This window comes from Palaemon carinicauda, chromosome 5 (assembly GCF_036898095.1).
Source record: "Palaemon carinicauda isolate YSFRI2023 chromosome 5, ASM3689809v2, whole genome shotgun sequence".
NCBI classification, from domain to species: domain Eukaryota; kingdom Metazoa; phylum Arthropoda; class Malacostraca; order Decapoda; family Palaemonidae; genus Palaemon; species Palaemon carinicauda.
Window position 1 is genome coordinate 173,225,865 of NC_090729.1, and position 6,927 is coordinate 173,232,791.

General features: G+C 32.2%; 1 pseudogene; it reads left to right on the forward strand.

Annotated features, from left to right (window-relative positions):
- Positions 1–6,451, forward strand: part of LOC137641619 (alpha-N-acetylgalactosaminidase-like) — a 29,279-nt pseudogene extending 22,828 nt beyond the window's left edge.
- Positions 6,452–6,927: the final 476 nt, after the last annotated feature.

Here is a 6,927-nt window from a genome sequence, read left to right on the forward strand (position 1 = left end):
TATTTGAATGGCAGCAAATGACGATGCTTGAGGGCGGAGCATGTTAAAGATTTTGGGCACCTGAGTCACAGCCAAAAGCGAATGGGTTCTAACTCACGTGAAAAAATCGTTTTGTTACGTAGATGCAAATTTCCTTGGACCATGACCACAGGGATAGGAGAAGGCAAATTTTTGAGTTCAAAGTCTTACCTAGGGAAAATGAATTCAATACTTTCCCCCCAAGAAAATAACGGAGCTACAAATCTTATATATATTCTTTTGTAATGTAAATTGAAGTTTGTCCAAGCCAAGGACCTTTGCGCTTTAAAGATAAAATCATTAAAATATCCCAAATACTGTAATTTGTAACGACTTCATTTAGTTTACACATAAGTTTTCAAATTATGGCACCAAATGTCAGGATGGAGCCAAAGCTGGGGGTCGTGAGTATTGCATGGAAATAGATATTGAAACTTATCAAGATCCACGCCCAAGCCCCTCTCCAAGTTAATACCAGTGTGGGTCAGGCAATGGCTGCGGATGACTCAGCAGGTAGACCTTCAGATTCCCACAAAACCTCCATTCCTAGTTCACAAGGACAGGACACTACTAAAAACTATGGAGCTTAAGTGGATCTCGAACTCCAATCCAGCAGACTGCCACGCAGGAACGATTCCAATAGGCTGCCACAAACTGATATCAATTCGTATCCAAATTAGGTTTGCCGATAATGATACTCGACTCGAAGCTTGTAAAAGATTGTTAATCAAATATGAAAGATTACTCAAAATAATACTTGTGAATCGAGAAATTTGGTTAACCATACTTCGTAACAGGGCGAGCGTGTCCTAAATTGATGAGAGTATATTATGTCTTGAAGCCTAGTATCACTGATTTAGTAGATTATCAAGATAATTAGCATTTGTTGTAGAACTGGTGGCAGTAGTACACACACACTCTCTCTCTCTCTCTCTCTCTCTCTCTCTCTCTCTCTCTCTCTCTCTCTCTCTCTCTCTCTCTCTCTCATATGAATATATATATATATATATATATATATATATATATATATATATATATATATATATATTATATATATATATATATTTGTATCCATATAAATATATATAGGTATATACAGTGTATAAATGAATATGTATATACTGTATATACATACACACACACACACACACACACACACACACACACATATATATATATATATATATATATATATATATATATATATATATATATATATATAGTATATATATACATATATACATATATAAGTATATGAATAGTAGTAGTAGTAGTAATTTTTATTCTATCATGTTTATTAGCTTTGAAAGCTTTCTAACAAACAGTGCCATAAATAAACGATCTAATAATAATCATGGCCCTGTGTAAGAAAGAAAGCTAAAGCCATAACTGCCGCTTCCTTTCATCCAAAGATCAACTGGACATCAATCGTGGAACACTGCAACCTTTGGAGGAACTACAACGACATCGCTGATTCGTGGGATTCCATGACGACTATCGTCAATTACTATGGCGACAGCCAGGACGAAATAGCACCCAACGCTGGACCTGGACACTGGAACGACCCAGATATGGTGAGGCGTAGATGTTGTCTCTTTGTCCGTCGGTCCATTACCGGTCTGTTGCCGGTTACTTGCCTGTTAGGTTCTGTTGGTTAATGTGACTCTCTCTCTCTCTCCTCTCTCTCTCTCTCTCTCTCCTCTCTCTCTCTCTCTCCTCTCTCTCTCTCTCTCTCTCTCTCTCTTTTCTATATGGAAGCGTTGTTAGTAAAATTATAATAGGTTATACAAATATATATATACATACACACACACACACACACACACACATATATATATATATATATATATATATGTGTGTGTATATATATATAATATATATATATATATATATATATATATATATATATATATATATATATATATATATATATATAATCTTAAGACTGCTGTTGAGGATAACTATTGTAATGGGACCCCCCCCCCCCCTCCTCTCTCTCTCTCTCTCTCTCTCTCTCTCTCTCTCTCTCCTCTCTCCTCTCCTCTCTCTCTCTCTCCTCTCTCTCTCTCTCTCTCTCTCTCTCAATTACCGTGTTCTCAAGACTAGCTTTCTACCTCTTTCCCTCATTCTCGATTGAATTATTGATTATCCATTCTTTTTTTTTTTATTTTTTAGCGCAGCCTCTTAATCATTCCAGTCGTTTCTTTCCTTCTGCAATACAAAAGTTCAAACTTGCAGCATATGTTTTTATGTTGAACAGGCTATCATAAGTCTTTATAGTTTATATATGAAATACCTGTTTTGATGTTGTAACTGTTTTTAAAATATTTTATTAATTGCTGATTATTTCTCATATCGTTTATTCATTTCCTTACTTCCTTTCCTCACTAGGCTATTTTTCCTGTTGGAGCCCTTGGGCTTATAGTATCTTGCTTTTTCAACTAGGGTTGTAGCTTAGCTAATAATAATTGTTAGTAATAATAATAATAATAATAATAATAATAATAATAATAATAATAATAATGTGCTCTGATTTCTGTTACCGTTAAATACCTCAGACAGATCGACGAGATAGAAAATAATAGTTTTATTTACAATCTCAATACGTCAGTCCAACATAAAAAACGCAACATTTTAATTTCCAATGCACCTTTGCATCAACATTTTCTTTTCTAATTTCTGTCTCTAAGTGAAAAATGTAAATATCTTAAGAATTCATCCTCGATAACACTTTTAAACAATTATCTTTTGAAGAGAAAGAATTGAAAAGTCCATATAAATTTTGTACTTGGATATAAAATAGGGACCATCCTCAAACTTTACTTAAAATCATAATTCCAGTTAGGAGTTATGAGAGGATGCCTTCGATAGAAGGGGCATTGGAGATGACACATCAAACAACCGGCCCCTTTTATGTATACGATGAGAATGAAGAAGAGATTTCTGGGCCAACTGCTAAATCTCTATTCTACGTTTCAGCTGTTAATAGGGAACTTCGGTCTCAGCTACGACCAGTCTCGGGCACAGATGGCACTTTGGGCTGTGATGGCTTTCCCCCCTACTCATGTCTGTGGATCTGCAGTCCATTACGCCTCCATACAAGGAGATCCTTCAGAACAAAGAGATCATTGCAGTTAACCAAGATCCCCTTGGCATTCAAGGCAGACGAGTATCGAAGGTTAGTTTGCAATCAAAATTTGATCATATGAATTTATATACTGTATGTATTTTGTATTTTTGTCCTTCATGAAAGGCTGGCTGGAAAGAACGTAGAGAGGAAAGGTCCCCTTTTTTGTTTTATTTGTTTGATGTCGGCTACCCCCCAAAATTGGGGGAAGTGCCTTGGTATATGTATGTATGAAAGGTACACGTAAGGGGCAGTGACAATGCCCTAGCTGCACAATGCTCTAAAGCCTGACGATACATACACATGATAAGAGCCCGAGGCCCATCACCCTCCAAGCTAGGACCAGGGAGGGCCAGGCAATGACTGCTGGTGACTCAGCAGGTAGACATATAGGCTCCCTCAAACGCCCAACCCTGAGCACACAAGGGTAGTGAGGTTTTCCAATAGGGCACCACAACATAATAGATAAGTGTTTCTTTCAATATGGAGCTGTTTCCTCCAACAGATAATGACCATAAGGGAGTAAACAAGACAAATTCACTGACACATTTATCCTCTGACTGCTGATTGATGGATGGATTATATGATTTGTACATTTCCACAGATAGCTCACCAGCAATGCACCAAACATCTTTAGGCCTACACTATATCATTTACCGTATCTTGCAAGCACTCGTGACCTTGCTGGGTATATTGGCCCTTATTTTTATTCATTCCAATAAGTTTTGCACATCGTACACTCACACACAAGCGCACATACACGCACACACATATACTGTATATATATATATATATATATATATATATATATATATATATATATATATATATATATACACACACCACATATATATATATATATACATATATATACACACTTATATACATATATACACACATATATACTGTATATACATATATATACACATATATATACACACATATATACATATATACACACATATATACTGTATATACATATATATACACATATATATATATATAAATATATATATATATATATATATATATATATATATATATATATATATATATATACACACACACACACACACACACACACACACACACACACATATATATATATATATATATATATATATATATATATATATATATATATATATATATATATGTGTGTGTCCCAAGTCTTGAATGATAAAAATATAGAGGTATAGTATATGTATTTTATCCAGTGAGATCAGTGACCTTTTTAAGAGTATATGACTGTCATAAATTGATGTGCGAAATCAATGAACTCTGTTATAGGTGACATGCCTTAACTCTGATAGGTCACGTGTCTCCAGCCGTTTGGTGAGAGTATATTTCCATAACAGTGGAGATTTCCACAAATCTGGGAGTTTCAGCATATTGACAGATAAACATTGTAATGACTTGCTCAGAAGGAGTGGAAGTACCACTCTAGCACTCACAAGAACAATATGGTACTCGTTGTTTAAAGTGTATTTACGAACCTTTTGTAATAAAGTACAGAATACAAAGTTCCGATGTCTCATTATCCGTCGACATGGGACATTATATATATATATATATATATATATATATATATATATATATATATATATATATATATATATATATATATATATATATATATATATATATACATACATACACACACACACACACACACACACACATATATATATATATATATATATATATATATATATATATATATATATATATATATATATATATATGCATATATATATATATATATATATATATATATATATATATATGCGTGTGTGTGATTATGTGTGTGTACATGTATATATATATATATATATATATATATATATATATATATATTATATATATATGTGTGTGTGTGTATGTATGTGTGTGTGTTCTAGTGTCCTTGTGTCGGTGTTTGCTTTAGTGAGTGTATGAAATACACTCCATTTATTTTGAAAACTAAAAAAAATTTTGTCAACTTTGTTGAATACTATAAGCCCGAAATTTTTTTATTTTTCTCATCACTGGTCTAAAACTCACGACTGAAATATATTTGCAGAACGGGAATATAGAGATCTGGACTCGGCCCATCACTCCAAAAAGTGGGAATGACTATTCCTACGCCGTAGTTGTCTTCAACCAAGGAAATGGTGGAGGTCCTAGCAATGTGCGTACATTATGATGTTCTTATTACGTCTCATGGTTGGATGTGTTTCAAATGTAACTTCTTACGATTCATTGATATGTTTAAAAGGTTTCAGCTTCTTAGGAAAGATCGTCAATTATAAGTTGAAATTCAAGTTGAACAATGTTTCCACATATTGTAAACTTGCAACTTTCAGTAAATTGCTGTAAAAAAATTCCATATACAAATTGACTTTTAGTTAATTTTTAAAAAATAAATAACTACAAGTATTGAACTACATGTATTGCCTCAATTTTTAGATACTGTTAGTTTCACGTTGATATCTAATCCTTTAAAATATATTTTAATAGATTATGTATTTGCACAAAATATCAATATATATACCAACTCTTAGCTATTTTTTAATTTTTTTTTTTTATAAAATAACTAACTACATGCTAGCCAAGTTAAAGAAATGAGACATTTCAATATGTCTCTGGAACTAACTTGTGTCTGCTGGTCTTTAAACAAGAATCAAATATACATTAAAGAGGTTTTTAACATTTGGTTACTAAACAGGCTGACATAAATCTCCTTTGTTTTTTTATGAAAGATCTATTTTAATGTTATTGTTCTTAAACTATGTTATTTCAACTGTTCATTACTTCTCTTGTGGTTTATTTATTTTCCTGTTGGAGCCCTTGGGTTTATGGCATCCTGCTTTTCCAATTAAGGTAGTTTAGCTAATAAAAAATGATAACAAGAACAACAAAAAGAACAACAACAATAATAATAATAATAATAATAATAATAATAATAATAATAATAATAATAATAATAATAATAATATAATAATATCCTTCTTTCAGGTGACCTTAACACCTACAGACCTCGGCATGACCCATTCTGCAGGATATCTCGTATCTGACCTCTACGAACACGAAGATATTGGCAAGTTCAACCCTGATCAGCATCTCTATGTCAAGGTCAATCCTTCTGGAGTTAGAATGTTGAGATTCGATCTGAACTAATTAAGACGTTGGGGACGATCTTCTATCAATTGTTTTTGTTGTTATAGTTGATTTTTAAGCTGTCTCCTATTAATGTAAAATACGAAGACCTCTCTCCCCAAACCTTTTATTAGAATTTATTAGTGGATGTTTTGGAAAATAAAGGGTTTACATTAAAAAATGTTCTTTTATTAATTTTATGATGAAATTTTTGCAGCTCATCCAATTTTTATGATAAAATGTTTTGTAGTTCGTTTAATTTTTATGATGAAATTTTTGTAGTTCATCCAATTTTTATGATGAAATTTTTGTAGTTCACCCAATTTTTATGATGAAATTTTTGTAGTTCATCCAATTTTTATGATGAAATGTTTGTAGCTCATCCAATTTTTATGATGAAATGTTTGTTGTTCATCCAATTTTTATGATGAAGTTTTCGTAGTTCATTCAAATTTCATGAATAAATTTTTGTATTTCATCCAATTTTTATGATGGAATGTTTGTAGCTCATCCATTTCTTATGATGAAATTTTTGTTGTTCATCCAGTTTTTATTTTGAAATTTTAATAGTTCATCCTAAAGTGATATTTACTCATCCTAAACAACCCACGAAATTTAATGGCAATAAGGTATCAACTGATATT